Raw genomic sequence first — 18,385 nt, 5'->3', positions numbered from 1 at the left:
CTAGCATCTGCATAGCCAACTAATTGTGACTTGGATTCATAGGGATAAAACAATCCCATATCAACCGTTCCATGAAGATATCGAAAGATTTGTTTGATTCCATTCCAATGTCTTCTGGTTGGAGAAGAACTATATCTTGCTAGTAAATTCACAACAAATGATATATCGGATCGTGTATTATTAGCAAGATACATCAGTGCTCCAAAGGCACTAAAATATGGTACTTCAGGACCAAGAATATCTTCATTTTCTTCTTTAGGACGGAATTGATCATTTTCCACATCCAAAGATCTTACAATCATTGGAATACTTAATGGATGTGACTTATCCATATAAAATCTCTTCAAGATCTTTTTTGTGTATGTTGTTTGATGAATAAAGATCCCATTTTTTGTATGTTCGATCTGCAGGTCGAGACAAATTTTAGTCTTTCCAAGATCTTTCATCTCAAACTCTTCTTTTAGAGCTTTTATAATTGTTGGAATCTCTTCAAGAGTCCCAATGATATTTAAATCATCAACGTACACAGCAATTATAATGAATCCAGATGTAGATTTCTTTATGAAAACACATGGGCAGATATCATCATTCTTAAATCCATTTTTGGCCAGATACTTAGTAAGACGATTATACCGCATTCGTCTAGATTGCTTTAGACCATATAAAGATCTTTGAAATTTAACTGAGGATAATCCCTGTGAATATTCATTGGATGATTTAGATATCTTTAGTCCTTCAGTGACTTTCATATAAATATCACGATCTAATAATCCGTATAAATAGGCTGTTACCACATCCATTAAATGCATATGTAGTTTATGATATGCGGATAAACTGCCACATAAATGTTATTGCATCCACTACAGGGGAATATGTTTCTTCATAATCTATACCAGGCTTTTGTGAAAAATCTTGTACCACAAGTCGAACTTTGTAGCGTACAACTTCATTTTTCTCATTTCGTTTTCTCACAAATACCATCGGTATCCAACAGGTTTTACATCTTCTGGTATACGAACTACAGGTCCAAAGACTTCATGTTTTGCAAGTGAGTCTAACTCAGCCTTCATGGCTTCTTCCCATTTTGGCCAATCATTTCTTTGTCGACATTCTTCGACTGATCTTGGCTCAAGATCCTTATTTTCATGTATGATATTCAATGCCACATTATATGCAAATATTTCATTGACAATTGTTTTATTTAGGTCCCATTTCTCTCCTGTAAAGACATAATTTATCGATATCTCGTCATTTTCACAATTTTCAGGTACCTGAACGTCTTTTGGCGTTAAAGTTATATCAAAATTCTGGACAACTGCAGGTGTCTTTACTATGTCTTTTTCAACAGGAATAGTATTTACCTCTTTTTTTCGAGGATTTTTTGTCTTTGGAACCGATAGGCCTACCACGCTTCTGGCGTGAATTTGTTTCAGTGGCTATTTGTCCGACTGGGGCATCAATTCGAATTGGGACATTTTTCGCTGGTATATAAGATTTGGTTATCCTCTTTGTATCAGAAAATGCATCAGGCAATTCATTTATTATTCTTTACAAATGTATAATCTTTTGAACTTCTAGTTCACATTGCCCTGATCGAGGATCCAAATGCATTAAAGATGATGCATACCAATTAAGTTTCTTTTCAGGAAGCTTATTCTCTCCCCCAATGTTAGAAATTTTGATTCATCAAAATGATAATCCGTAAACTGGGCTTTAATACATCTCCAATTTGTATCTCAAGATACCTCACTATAGAGGGAGAATTATATCCAACATATATCCCCAATTTTCTTTGGAGTCCCATTTTGGTACGAGAAGGTGGTGCAATGGGAACATATATCTCACACCTAAATATTCTTAAATGGAAAACATTTGGCTGCTGGCCAAAAGCAAATTGCATAAGAGAGAACTGATGGTAACTTGTTGGCCTTAAACGAATAAGTGCTGCAGCATGTAAAATAGCAAGCCCCTAAACCAAGGTTGGAAGATTTGTTCTCATAAGTAATGGTCTAGCAATTAATTAGAGGCGTTTAATAAGTGATTCTGCTAACCCATTTTGTGTGTGAACATGAGCTACTGGATGTTCAACACTTATTCCATTAGCCATACAATAAGTATCAAAAGCTCGGGAAGTAAATTCACCGGCATTATCAAGACGAATTGCTTTGATTGGATTTTCTGGAAATTGTGCTTTTAATCGAATAATTTGAGCCAGTAATCTCATAAATGCCAAGTTGCGAGAAGACAATAAGCACACATGTGACCATCTCGAAGATGCATCTATTAGAACCATAAAATATCTAAAAGATCTACATTGCGGATGAATAGGTCCACATATATCGCCTTGAATCCTTTCTAGGAATTCAGGGGACTCAAATCCAATCTTTACTGGTGATGGTCTTAAAATTAACTTCCCTGAAAACATGCAGCACAACAAAATTCACTGGATTTAAGAATATTCTGGTTTTTTAGTGAATGCCCATGGGAGTTTTCAATAATTCTTCGCATCATGGTTGTTCCCGGATGACCCAATCGGTTGTACCAAATTATGAATTCATTTGGGTTAGTAAACTTCTGGTTTACAACAGCATGTGATTCAAATGCACTAATCTTGGTATAATATAACCCAGATGAAAGTGATGGCAACTTTTCTAATATAACCTTTTTATTTGAATCATGAGTTGTGATACATAAGTACCCATGACTTCTCTCATTCATAGTATTAACATATTATTCTTTTGGCACAAGATGGGTAAAGTATATATTACTTTTGAGAATGGTGTGCGAACTTGCACTATCCGCAAGGCAAACATCTCCACTATATGTCCTTGCCATTCTCTTCAAAGACAAATAATAATAAAATGAGTAGAAATACATGCACAGTCAAATTGAAATCTTGATTATTTTTCTAAAAACACTGTACATAATGTCATATACTAAAATTTTATTATTATCACTATTATTATTATTATTTTTAAAACTTGACACATTTAATAATTTCAAACTTCTTAAACATAAATATTAATATTTCATTATTTATATACATCATATTTGAAATTTAAATACATAGAAAGTAAAACTTAATAATAAGTTTCTTACATTATTTATTTACATGAATACTTAACAATCTCACAGATTAAACTATTCTATCATTAAACAAATGACCAATATTTCCTTCATAATCCTCAAAAAAAAAAATCAGATACATCATAATGAGTGGTGGAATTTTCAACATCATTTGAAACAACATTTGTTTCCTTTCTTTTGTCATCCTTTTTCAAAGATACTTGATAAAGATCGACTAGGTGCCTTGGGGTACGACAGGTACGCGACCAATGGCCCTTTTCACCACAACGGAAACACTTATCCTCTGTTGATTTATTTTGCCCAGAGTTTCTTTCTTTATCCCACTTCTGGTGAGATCCTTTCTTGTGAACATAATTCTTTTTCTTTCCATAATTTTTTTGTTACTAAAGCCTTGCCATTTACCTCTTCTGGGATAATGATTTGCCGCATTTGCTTCAGAGAATGGGGCGGCACCAGCTAGGTGCGCTTCATGATTTTTTTAAAAGCAACTTATTGTTGCGTTTAGCAACAAGAAGGCAAGAAATTAACTCAAAATATTTTTTAAATCCTTTTTCTTGATATTGCTGCTGTAGGAGCACATTCGAGACATGGAAGGTCGAGAAAATTTTCTTTAACATATCATTATCAGTTATCTTTTTTCCACATAATTTCATTCATGAGGTGATTCAAAACATTGCTGAATTATATTCATTTATGGATTTAAAATCCTGTAGACGCAAGTGCGTCCATTCATATTGGGCTTGAGGAAGTATCACCATCTTTTGATGATTATACCTTTCTTCAAGGTCTTTCCACAGATCTACAGGATCTTTTAATGTGAGATATTCATTTTTCAATCCTTGGTCAAGATGACGACGAAGGAATATCATGGCTTTGGCTTTATCCTTCCGAGATATGTATTATTTTCAGCCTTAATGGTATCTCCAAGATCTATTAAATCAAGATGGATTTCAGCCTCTAGTATCCATGATAAATAGTTATTTTCAGATATATCAAGAGCATTAAATTCAATATGAGAGAGTTTCGACATAATGAAAATTTGTTACCTGAGTCTTCCAAAAATTTGATCAGAGTCTCGTGTTGATAACGTGTTGTAAAATAAATAACCAAAGGAAGATATAATAAATATAAAATAAGAAAGTGTAAATAGAAAATTTTAGTATTAATATTCACCACATCAATATCTCACGCTAATAGAAATGTATTAATATATTACTAATATTAGATATTGTAGTATATGAAGAGAGAAGTGAAAGAAGAACTTTATATATTGTACGTATAGAGAGAGGGAAAATATTTTATATTTTTATTTTGTATCAAAAGCCTCAGCCTATGCCCCTATTTATACATGTGCAAGGTTTCACTTTTTCAAATGTTAGAAAACATGCACCGTTTATTCTTTAATGTTTGCACTTCCCAATAGTACTTGCATGGAAGAATAGATTATGCGGAGTAGACACTGAATGAACATCCATATTGTAACAAATTTTACATTTAATAAAAGAGTTTAATCTTGATGCATTTGATATAGTCGTGCAATCATATCTATTTTTTTATATGACCATTTACGTAATCAATGTAAAAAATAATTTTTTTATTGATATGATATTACATAAATGAATACATGTGAAAAACTATTTTACATTAACAGTGTATCAAAATTAAATTTTTAATAAAAAAAGTTTGGAAATTAAGGTAATGAAGATAGAAGTGATAATATTGGCGGATATGATAAAAATTTTGATAAAACTTATTGGATTTAATATTTGCACTTTTTATATTTGAATCTGCTCTAATTTAATGGGTTGGATATTCGATAATAGATATATGAGTTTTTTATTTAAATAAATTATTTGCTCTTCTATTTTACGTGAATCCCCTAAATGGTTTTCTTGAACGTGAATCCCCTAAACCATATAATATATAAATCGTCCTAGGCTGGTGTGTTTTAGTTAATATATAAAACATTGTACCCTGGGACGATTTATGCATGAATTGCATAGGTGAATAAAGCATAAATCGTCCCACCCTAGTGTGTTTTAGAAGTCGCACATAAATCGTCCTAGCATAGTATGAGTTATGTGTTTTCACCTAAAATACCCTACCCTGGCACGATTTACGTGCATCTTTGTAACCCTGAACCCCCTAGCACGATTTACGTGCAAATCCCTAACCCACAACTCCCTAAGACGATTTATGTGCAAATATTTATCCCTCAATACCCTAGAACGAATTATGTGTTATATGATAAGACACGTTAGTATGGGACGATTTACGTGTAAAAACACAATACCAGATACCATGAAACGATTTATGTGCTTGAAGAGCCTATAAATACAGGAGGAACATCAATGTCGAGCCATATTTCCACTGAGGGTTGCGAGAAGATGGCTGAGAGTGTGTTCTTGTTAGTTCATCATCGGGGAAAGATCGATGAAAACACAAGTGAGGGTGTAACGTTCAGTAGCAAGAAACAGATTGGAGTGTTCATAAATCCATCAACGAGTTTAGATGATTTACGAAATAGCATATTACAAAAGTTAGGTAAGTGCGGTAAAAGGCTTGTCAAGCAGATGTTCTTCAGGATCCCTATCTCATTCAGGCAGGGTTACGTGAAGTTTGGAAAATATGAGATGTTAGGCGATGATGACATTCGCGTTATATTTCACAATCAATCCAGATTTCCAGATCTGGGAGCTATGGAGTTGTTCGCGAAAATGGCTGATGTGGAGGGTAGCTCCGGTGGATCTGCTCCAAATCCGCCCACAATCGGGGTAGATGGTGCTTCAAGTGCCATTCCAATTCGTCACGACGTCACCGCCCACGTTTCATCTCCATCATTTGCAGCTGATCTGGCTGTTCATGCCGAAGATGGGGATTGCTTGGGTGATGTACGAACCTTCGGAGAGCTTGCAGCGGCAATCAGAGAGGGACCGGTATTGGATGGTGCAACTATGTTCATGGATGTCAGAGATGGGGATCCAGTTGCTGAGGCCATTGGTGATGATGTTTCAGATTCGGAACCACCCGTTATCGGTGATGAATCTGATGATGAGGATGACACGAGACCAGTTGCACCATCGCAAGGCCAAACAAGTTCTCAGACACAACAGTACCCTCCACACTTCTCTACATTGGATCTTGAGGCAATGAATCAACTAGCATTTCCAGGTTGACAAATGTCAAGTATTCACAGAGACAAGCACGGTATGCATGGGGCAGAGGAGTTTGAGGTCGGGCAGTGGTTCCAGAGCAAGGAGGAGGTAGTGTTGATGGTGAAGAATTATAATATCCGCCGTGGTGTTCAGTATAAGGTGTTTGAGTCGGACCAGTTGAAGTATCACGGGAAGTGCGTCCAATTTGGGAATGGGTGTAATTGGCTGATACGCGTGACTATACGGCAACGGAAAGGATACTGGGAAGTCCGGAAGTACAATGGGCCTCACACATGTCTTGCAACCGAGCTGTTCACCGACCACAGGCAGCTTGATTATCATGTGATATGTGCGTCAATTCTATCGCTGGTCAATTCTATCGCTGTCCACCAACCACACGCAGGCTTACCACCTTCCATCAACTGCTCAAAGTCACTGAGACAACCACTAACTGGAAATCCATCAACAGGGAGACCGAATTGATATGCCACATTCTGTAAAGTGACAGTGCACTCCCCAAATGGCATATGAAAAGTGTGTGTCTCTGGACGCCATCGCTCAACAAAGGCACTAATCAGTGGCTCATCCAGCTTAAACCAATAATCATTCAGCCTAGCAACATGCAGCAATCCGACGCTATCTAAGTAAGGCATAATACGGTCATGCAATATCATCTTTTGTTGCCTGCGGATAGTCCGTACACACCGAGTTGGCTGATAACAGAATAACAAGCACAGTTACAACTCAACATCGCACAACAACCAAAAATATGTATCAAAAATCAACCTCACTCCTAAACCAAACATGACCCTGTGGCTATCCTAAACATGTTAACCTTAACGTTTCACAAATTTCTAACACAACAAGCACTTTTTTTTCCAAATGAATCACATTCTTATAACTAAACACATCAACGACATTGACTATATCAGTTGTAAACCAAATTAATTACTAACCTCTTCGTCGATAAAACCTGCCACGTGCGCGATGCCGTTCAATCGGTACATGTCGTTCCTCGCCATCTTGCACCGCCCCCCAAAGCCACCAAATCAGCCTCCTACTGCCGCCAACACAACCTTCGGAAGCCGCCCTCAGCCGCCGTCGACGCCGTCCACCGGAGGCCACCTCTTCCGACGCCTTAGCAATCCTCCACCGCCGCTGCCCACTACCCTTCCTTGAATTTTTTCCCGTAGCTCCTCCCCTTCACTACCCTCCTCGCCGCTAATGGAGTCTCTCACGAATGAGACTTTACTCGTGGAAGGTAAGTAGGGTTTGGGTCTTAACACATGAATCGTTCTAGGCTGCTGAGGGGTATTTATGCACATAAATCGTGCTAGGTTGGTGGGGGTTAGGTTTGCACATAAATCGTGCTAGGTTGGTAGGGGTTAGGCATTTGCACGTAAATCGTGCTAGGGGGTTCAGGGTTACAAAGATGCACGTAAATCGTGCCAGGGTAGGGTGTTTTAGGTGAAAACACATAACTCATACTAGGCTAGGACGATTTATGTGTGACTTCTAAAACACACTAGGGTGGGACGATTTATGCTTTATTCACCTATGCAATTCATGCATAAATCGTCCCAGTGTACAATGTTTTATATATTAACTAACACACACCAGCCTAGGACGATTTATATATTATATGATTTAGGGGATTCACGTTCAAGAAAACCATTTAGGGGATTCACGTAAAATAGGACAGCAAATAATTTATTTAAATAAAAAACCCTAGATATATCTGCAATAATAAAAAAATATACTAGAAAATATTATTTCTATAAAAACTTAATAAAATTGTTTTTTTAATTCTAATAAAATTTATTTTTTATTTTTTTATATGTTTACTCTTAAAATATTATTAAATTAAGTTTCTTAAATAATAAAAATAAAACAATATAATATATATAAATAATAATTATTGATTAAAATAAAATATAAATACAATATATTTATTTATTATTCGGTGTGGATCGGATCTACGAATATAAATCAAATTATATTTTCAAATTGTGAATCAGATATGGATAAATATCGCAAATTTACGGATTCACTCTTAAATATATGTCTTATATTTAATATATGTCCTAATTTTCTAGTAAAACAATAAATATATGTATTTTATGTTTTGTTGTAAGTCAGTATATTCTTCTAAAATTTGTATTTAGTTATGGCCAATTCTATGGTGTCTTTTGTTTGGTATCTAACTTTTATCTAAATTATCTTTTATAGTAACTTTAAATATTTAAAATTTTTTTAATTTTTATATTTTTAAATTTAAAAATAATTATTTAACCTATTTTAGCAATTAAACAATATTTTTTAGACACCACAGCAAACACCTCTAGTTAAATATGTTGAAATATGAAAAGAGATATTGTTTAATAGTGGTAGTTTATATGGTACATTAATAAAGAGTAATGGATAAGTGCTTTACATTTATTATTCTCCTATCTATATATATTGATCTTTCTATTATAACACATAACAATTGATGAATATCAGTGACTAAAAAAAGGGGTTAAATCTTGTCCTCTTTTAATTTTGCTTTAAAATTAAGATTATGTTGAGATACTTTGAGTAGAAAATTGGAGATACTTTAGTTTTGTCTCTTGACGCGGTAGGAGTCAAAATTGAGTTACGGGTAATAGTGAAGTATAGCTGAATGGTAGAATCAGGAGATATTTTTATTTTGTCTCCTAAAATGCAGAACCAGAAACAAAGAAGAGAAAAAAAAATGACACACATATGTATCCTAGTTTAGCTACTTAGTGCAATGTAGCCTACATCCAATTTCCATCACAACTGTGACAGAATTTTACTATCTTTTAACTAAATTACATTCACCAATACTCTCTAGGATTCTAACCAATCCTATCTGGGACAAGTCCAGTTTCTATCCCAAACCAGACTTGACTAGGAACTCACCCTAACTTTTCAATAGCAAACTACTAACTCAACTTGCAAGGGAATATCCTTAGGATCATGACAACAAAATAGAAAAACTTACAAAGAATTTCTGAGATAAACATAGGTTTTTCTCCAAGTCTAACTCTCTTTCCTTTTTTTCACTCAATAGCTTTTTCTTATAAACCTCACTGTTGTACCTTTTACCATTAAAAACAAAGAAAGACTGGACTGGGAAAATAAGATATTCAATGAGAACCACGAAGGAAAAGAATGGATAGCTCAGTGAGTTATGGGAACCCAAACTTTGTGCTTTCTCTTCTTTCTCCAATCTTGGCCGTTCACTCCTTTAATAGAGGAGTGAAGCTTTCAGGACTTGAAACTTACTTCAACACTTGTTTGAGTTCTTCTCCCAAAAATCAGAAGCAGCAACGACATCACAAAGGAGAGAAAGGGTAGAAGCAGTGGTTGAATCACACATGCAACCATACCTTCAATCTTCTTTTTCAATATTTTTTATCTTGCTTGTTGAATCTGAACCCTTCATTCTTGCTTTGTCTCTAAGTCAGATTCTTGAGCGTTGATTCACAGCAGAGCTCCATGGTCTTCAATATTTTCAACTTTCTACTTCTGTACTTGCAAAGAGAGGATTTCTTCATCGAGTTTTATTGAAACACAAATCTGGAAACTCCTTTTTGTGATTTGCCCTTTGGATGTGATCTTGCCTTTTTGCTCTAGCCTCTTTGACTTCCTCTTCTTTGCTTGGATTTGAAAACTTTTTTTTTATTCTTCATTCTTGCCCTAGCTTAGAGCTTTTTTTTTTTGCTTCAAAGAGTTCAAGTGGTGATGTGAAAGAAAAGAGAAGAGAGAGGTTGGTTTCGGTGGAGAGTGTTTTGGTTCAAATGAAATGCAAATTGAATCACTTATTTAGCAACTAAGTTAGAAGATTGGATTTAGATATGGACCACCAATTTTGGACTTAGGTTTAATCTTGGGCCAAACTTAGTTTTCATCTTTTGGCTATAGGCTTGTTTTTTGTTTTTGATGAGAAGAATTTGTGACTCACAAAAAGTAACATGAATGGACTTTTCTATGATTCCATGTTCTTTGAGGTAAACTATATATGCTTTACTAGTAGTTGAATAACCAACAAAAATACCTTCATAAGATTTTGGATCAAACTTTTCAAGATTGTCTTTAGTGTTTAAAACAAAGCATTTGCATTCAAAAACATAAAAATACTTAAGGTTGGATGCTATTCCTTTCCAAAGCTCATAAGGGATTTTCTTCAAAACTTTTTGAATGATGGTGTGGTTTAAAATATAACATGTAGTGTTTACTGCTTCGATCCAAAGGAATTTTAGAATTTTATTTGCACAAAGTATTGCCCTAACCATTTCTTAAAAGCTTCTATTTCTCTTTTCAACAACTTCATCTTGTTGAGTTGTTCTATGACATGAAAAATTATGAGTAATACCAAAATTATCACAAAATGATTCAAAATCTTGGTTTTCAAACTTTTTTCCATTATTACTTCTTATGGAAATTATTTTCAAATCTTTTTCATTTTGAATCTTTTTGCATAGAGTAGAAAAAGCAAAGAAAGCCTCATTCTTATGGGCTAAGAAAAGAACCCATCTAAATCTAGTATAGTCATCAACCACCACTAAACCATAATATTTACCACCTAGGCTTTGAGTCTTAGTAGGACCAAAAAGATCAATATGTAGCATTTCCAATGGTTTTTTGGTTGAGATGTCATTCTTCGGCTTAAAAGAACTTTTAGTTTGTTTACCCAATTGACAAGAATCACAAGTAATGTCTTTGTCAAATTTAATCTTTGGAAGACCTCTAACCAAATTTTTTTTCAAAAGTTTAGAAATTTAAAACATGCTAGCATGTCCCAATTTCTTATGCCATAACCATTTTTCATATTCAAAAGAAGTAAAACAAGTTATATTTTGTTCTTTTAGCTACAAACATAGTTTCACCAGAATTTTCACACACAACTAAACATTACAATATTTTAAAAATAATCAAATAACCTAAATCACATAATTGGCTAATGCTTAGAAGATTATGTTTCAATCCATCAACTAAGAATACATCATTGATGAAGGTGGAGAAACTCTTACCAACTTTGCCTACGGCCATAATCTTTCCTTTTATATTGTCACCGAAAGTCACAAAACCTCCATCGAATTTGTCAAGCTTGATAAAGAATGTGGACTTTCCGGTCATGTGCCTAGAGCATCTACTATCCAAGTACCACATGTCATTCTTCTTCTTGGATGCTAGGCAAATCTGCACAATACTTTAAGTGATCTTAGTTATTCAAATTATTTTGGATTCTTTAATGTTAAACCTTCTTGGTTGAGCATTGTATTTGCTAATCACTTTGTAAACTTTATCACCAATTTTTCTTTCAAAAATAAAAACATTGAATCGGTAAATGACCAACTTTATTGCATGTATGACAGAAAATTTTGCTTCCAGATTTATTAATGTGATTAGGGTTTTGAAAGCTCAAGTTTTTGTATGTTAAGACTTCATTTTTAAAGTATGATTTTTCAAAAACAGATTCAAATTTTTTTATACCCCAACCCAGCCTTCACAAACAAAGGTCTTTGACTAGCTAATAATTTGTCTAAATTTTTATAACTTTGGACAAATTTAGCTAAGTCTTGATTTAGTCCCTTAATCTCATTATGCAATCTTTCATTTTCTTCAATGCAATTTAAGTAGGCAACAACATAATGCTTTCCATTAAGAATTTTGATTTCAGATTTAAGCCGTTTGTTTTCTTCAACAAGATCAACAGTGGTTTCGGCTTCCCTTAATTTTTCTTTAAGAAAAATATTTTCAGCATTTAAGATGTCATTTTCAAATTCAAGTTCATTGCATTGATTCAGAAAATTTCTTATTTTCTCAGTAAGATCATCAAGCATAAGATGAAGTTCTTCATTAGAAGGTTCAAGAAAGATTACCTCACTATTGTGACTGTGGGTGGCCATTAAGCATGCTTGAGAATTATTGCCAGACTATTCATCCTCTTCACTGTCATTCTCCAAATCCTCCCAAGAAGACATAAGTCCCTTCTTCTTGTCCTTTCGAGACTTATCTTCTCTCTTCAGCTTGGGACAGTCATATTTGTAATGTCTAGCTTCTCTGCAATTATGGCAAATGACCTTGCTTAAGTCTTTATTCGGTTCTTTTGAGCTACCTCCTCTGCTTCTTCCTTTTGGTCTCATCATCCTTCTAAGCTTCCTAGCAAAAAACACGAACACATCATTTGATAAACAGTCACTGGATTTATCATCCAATGATTCAGTATAAGATTTAAGAGCCACTTTATTCTTTTTTGTATCATCTTTTATGTGAGTGATTTGATAAGCTAGTAACTTTCCTCTCAGCTCATCATAGGTCATTTGACTTAGGTTATTGCTTTCAGAGATAACAGTAACCTTAGTTTTCCACTCTTTTATTAGGCTTCTCAAGACTTTCCTCACCAGCACTTGTTCGGAATGAGTAATTCCCATAGTATCCAAGCTATTAATGATGATAGAGAACCTCTAAAATATGTCATCAATTGATTTTCTTTTCTTCATAGAAAATATTTCATACTCTTGGCTCAGCCTGTCAATCCTTGTTTCTTTTACTTGTGTGGTGCCTTCATGTGTAACTTGGAGCTTATCCCAGATTTTCTTTGCTATTTTTGCATCTTGAAACCTTCTGATATTTCTCGAAGCTGATTGCACAGTTTAGCATATTGACTTCCTTGGCATTGAGTTTCACCTTTTTCTTGTCATATTCATTCCACTCTGCTACGATTTTCGGAGTAACAACACCATCAGTGCCAGTTTCGATAGGGATTTGAGGACCATTCATGATTATTTTCTAGAGGTTGTAATCCACAGACTGAACAAAGATCTTCATTCATTCTTTTCAGTAGTTGTAATTTTTCCTATTGAAGAATGGAGGTCTGTTATTGGATTGCCCCTCTGTCAGTGTGTAAGCCACTGTGTTGGATCCCATGTTGTTTGCCATCTAGATCTTTCCTCCAAGTTGTGAAGCTTGATCTCTTAGAGACCAAGCTCTGATACCAATTGATAGATATCAGTGGCAAAGAGAAAGGGGTTGAATCTTTGCCTCTTTTAATTTTGCTTTCAAATTGGGATTCTGTTGTGATACTTTGAGTAGAAAATCGGAGATACTTTGGTTTTGTCTCTTGATGCGGTAGGAGGTAAAACAGAGTTACGGGTAAAGTGTATTATAGTGAAGTATAGCTAAATGGTAGAATCAGGAGATATTTTTATTTTGTCTCATAAAGTGCAGAATCAGAAATAGAGAAGAGAAAGAGAATGACATACAAATGTATCCTAGTTCAGCTATTCAGTGCAATGTAGCCTACATCCAGTCTCCATCACAACTGTGACAGAATTTTACTATCTTTTAACCAGATTACATTCACCAATACTCCCTAAGATTCTAACCAATCCTATCTGGGACAAGTCCAGTTTTTATCCCAAACCAGACTTGACTAGGAACTCATCCTAGTTTTTCAACAGCAAAGTGCTAACTTAACTTGTAAGAAAATCTCCTTAGAATCATGAAAATAAAACAAAAAAAAACTTATAAAGAATTTCTGAGATAAACATAGGCTTTTCTCCAAGTCTAACTCTCTTGTCTTTTTTCACTCAATGGCTTTTTCTTACAAACCTCACTGTTGTGTTTTTTACCATTGAAAACAAAGAAAGACTAGACTGAGAAAATAAGATATTCAATGAGAACCATGAAGGAGAAGAATGGATAGCTTAGTGAGCTATAGGAACCCAAACTTTATGCTTTCTCTCCTTACTCCAATCCTTGGCCGTTCACCCCGTTAGTAGAGGAGTGAAGCTTCCAGGACTTAAAACTTATTTCAGTACTTGTTTGACTTCTTCTCCCAAAAATCAGAAGCAGCAGCGGCGTTACAGAGGAGAGAGAGTAAAAGCAGTGACCGAATCATATATGCAGCCATACCTTTAATCTTCTCTTTCAACCTTTTTCATCTTACTTGTTGAATCTGAACCCTTCATTCTTGCTTTGTCTTCAAGTCAGATTCTCGAGCGTTGATTCACAGCAGTGCTCCATGATCTTCAATATTTTTAACTTTATACTTCTGTGCTTGCAAAAAGAGGATTTCTTCATCGAGCTTCACTAAAGCACAAATCTGGAAACTCCTTTTTGTGATTTGCCCTTTAGATATGATTTTGTCTTTTTGCTCTAACCTCTTTGACTTTCTCTTCTTTGTTTGGATTTGAAAACTTGCTTTTTGGTCTTTTCATTCTTGCCCTAGCTCAAAGCTTTCTTTTTCTTTCTTTTGCTTCAGAGAGTTCACCTGGGTGATGTGAAAGAAAAGAGAAGAGAAAAAAAGAGAGAGTTTGGTTTCGGCGGGGAGTGTTTTAGTTCAAATGAAATGCAAATCAAATCACTTAGTTAGCAACTAAGTTGGAAGATTGAATTTAGATCTGGACCACTAATTTTGGGCTTAGGTTTAATCTTGGGCCAGACTTGGTTTCCATCTTTTGGCTATAGGCTTGTTTTTTGTTTTTGATGAGAAGAATTTGTGACGGTAGCAAATATATACATATATCCTTGGACCATTGATTTTGTGTGTGTGAGACAGATATTATTTGGGCTTGTTTTATTTCTTCTTGGATTAGCTTCAATTAAATTAGTTTGCTGCACACTAAATACACTAATTACACATACAATTACCTTGGTATTCAATTAATAATGTTTTAATCATCATCTTTAAAATATATTTAGTTCTTCAAACTCAACAACAATCTATACACAAGTAATATATTATTTTTCTCTCTCTTATCTAATTATTTCAATATTTTTGTTTTGTAACAAAAATTTTTACATGATATTAGAGTTATAGTTTTTTTCTTAAGCTCTCTCAAATGCTTTCACTGTGAATGGCTCTCCATTGAAAAAGAAATTTTTCTGTTTTTATTGAAACAAATATTTTTACCATTTTTTTCGTTTTCGAAACCCATAAACACTTGTTTGAGTTGTTTACTTCTGTTGTTGAGCATTCACCTTACCTACAATATGTTATGCTCTTTTATTGATCCACTACCATCCATTAGTTTTGTTATTACTTCAATTTCCTATTTTCTTCAAACCTAGAAACACTTCGAGTTATTTCTGCTACTTCCACTGATGTGCATCACCAAAAACACAATTTTCTCCCTTCTAATTTAAGGGATGCTCTTAGTTTTAAAATTCCAACAACTCATGTGTCTTTTGGGTTACTAAAACACCATATAATGTTTTACTTTATTTCTAGTGTCCCAAAAATGCTTTTATCCAATCTAACCAACGAGCGCACTATCAAACTCATCTTCTCCGACCTTGCTTAGCCCTGCCAACACCATTGCCGTTCGAGGCTTCATATGCTTTCACATGTTGTTTTCTCCCCCAAACATGTAGTCATTGACACTGCTTTCGCAACACATGTTGACACATTGGTGTCATTTTTTACCGTTGTATTCACCTCATTATCTTCTTCTTAGATTTAGTCGTGTTTTTTGTATTCAACCACTTTTCATCTCTTGCATTTTCTGCATTTCCAATTTTATCCTTGAGTGCCCGACTATTTCAATGTCTCTATTGCTAGTGTTTTCTACATGCATCAATGTCTGTCTTTCCATGAAAAACTCGATTTTAGTCCTATAAAATTTTTGTCTGCACTTCTTTTAGTCCTTTTATTTTATGTTGCTTTTGTTTTAGACTTGTCTGAATTTTCTTTGCTTTTCCTCAAGACAAAGAATGGTAATTATTTGGTTGTCTTTTTCTTTCGATCTCTTATTATTTGTCATTTACACAATCTTGTCATTTCTATGCTCTTTATAACCTTTTTGAAAGACTACACAACTGTTGAACCGAATCATATTCCCAAATTCTTTACTAGCCCTGACAATTTTATATAGTCCTAGTTAGGTCTGTCAAGTCCCTAATCGTTCTAACTACCCACGACATATTAAAAGTGCCAACAAGCCCTTACACATCTCTGGTAGTTTTAATTAGTCCTTTTTTAATTTTTATGGAAAAGTATATGGAACCAAGAGATTATCAGCCAAAAACTAAACAAAACTATATTAATTTATATTAATAATTAATTTTAAATTTTTTAAATTCAAAATTTAAAAAATTTAAAATTGATTAAGTAAACCTAATTAAAACCTATAAAAACCTTCCTCTTCTCTCTCACATTAAGTTATCCACCTCCAACAATCATACACAGACCTCTCTCTCTCACAGTCAGACCCTCTCTGCCTCCCAACCACGACCCATTCCTCTTCTATCACCAACATCTGACTCGTCGGATTCGCCACCGTTGACAATAACCGTTTCCCTTTCGTGAACCAGATGTGTTACCGGAGCCGCCGTTGTAGAGGATATGGATCTCTCAGATTCCATTAAAGAGTCATGCAGTTTCGCAGATCCATTTTTATAATCTGATGGCCTTTCACTGAAGTGATTGCTTCATTAGAAACAAATGATGATGCAAATCGAGTCATATACTGCCTCCATCTAGAGACCATGGCAGACGTTCTCCATACTCCTTCCTGACTATGAAGATAGATTAGACGTTTGCTGTAATTTGAAACGTAAGATGCAAACCTCTCAACCTGTTCCATTGTAGGTGCTCTCTAAACGTCAATAGGGATTTTGACCAATTCAACTTTTCCAGACGAAATAGCATCATTAACAGCTTCATGATATAAATTACTGATTTTTTTGTATTGCTGAAAGTGCCCAAGTTGATGGTTATTAGGTGTCGTTTTGATGATTAAAAAAGATTGCAAGCTACACAATTACAGAAATATAAAAAAATATATTCATTTAATATGAAAAAAAAATCATAATACTTAACAAAAGAAATATACAGTTATATTTTAGCAAAAATAATTAAATATCTATAAAATTTAAAAAATATATATAAAATTCTTAAAGAAATAGAGACATTCACATTTGCAATACAAAAAAATTCAAAAAATATATAAAAGAACATCTATTTAGTATGAAAAAGAAACATTCTGATACTTAGCAGAAGAAACATCCATATATATTAACTCGTAGAGATTTTGAATTTACCTAAAGGTATTTGGCTGGTTTTTGGCTAATACCCTTTTGGTTCCCTAGCATTGTTCAATTTTTATTAGGCTTAATCTTTAACATATTTTATTTTTTAAGGGTATTAATTTTTATATTGGTCTTTTAATTGGTTTTCCACGTATTTCTTAGTACTACGGGTAAAGACTAATTCGTCGCGGATCGAAATTTCATTTAAAAGTTTGTTGTTGGTCAATGGGTTGTTGCATGCACAAGACAAGATTCAAACTTTCGATATTTATTTAAGCAGACTAGTGAGTTAACCACTCATCTAATGCGACTTTTTTTTAGGGTATTATTATTGTAAGTTTAATGTTATTCCTAGTTTGAGGGGGAGTTTAAGACACAAGAAGATTATTCTTTGACATTTCATCATATCAAATAATATCTCTTATAAGTGAATTATGTTTCAAACTTGATGCATATTATCTACATGTTCAAGTTTGAGGGAGAGATGTTGAAATATGAGAAGATATATTGTTGTTAGATAGTGGTTCGTAGCTTAGATGATGTCTTAATGAAAAGTAGGTGATAGTAGAGATAAGTGTTTTTTTTTTCTCTCTTTAGTCTTTTCTATTGTAACACATAATAATCTACATACAAATAATTTTTTTTTTGTCTCGCTAGTCTAGTTACTCTAATATTTTTGCAGAGTAACGTTGAATCTTAACAAAACAAACTATAGACAAATGTCATTGTGTCTATATTTTTTATGGACATAAAAAGCAATCAAACACAACTTAAAAGAATAAAACAATAAAACAAAACTCTTAAAATAATTAAAAAATTATAAAAGTAATAATTAATATATATTCTCTAGAGAGTAAAGATCGAAGTTTGGTATAACTTTTTACATGTCGTATAATTCAAAAAAATTATTTTTAAAATTTGATGATCATTTGGCAAACATATTTTTAAAAAAATAATAAAATAGATTTAGAGATTAAATTTACTCCATTTTCATTCATTTTTTAAATAATTATTATCAAATAATTTCAATAAAATTTGGACTGAATGTAAAGTTATTTGTTAAATAACAAAATTATTTGTCACTTATAAAAAAATAATTT

Source organism: Arachis hypogaea, chromosome 15 (assembly GCF_003086295.3).
Source record: "Arachis hypogaea cultivar Tifrunner chromosome 15, arahy.Tifrunner.gnm2.J5K5, whole genome shotgun sequence".
NCBI lineage: Eukaryota > Viridiplantae > Streptophyta > Magnoliopsida > Fabales > Fabaceae > Arachis > Arachis hypogaea.
This window is presented reverse-complemented; position numbering follows the sequence as displayed.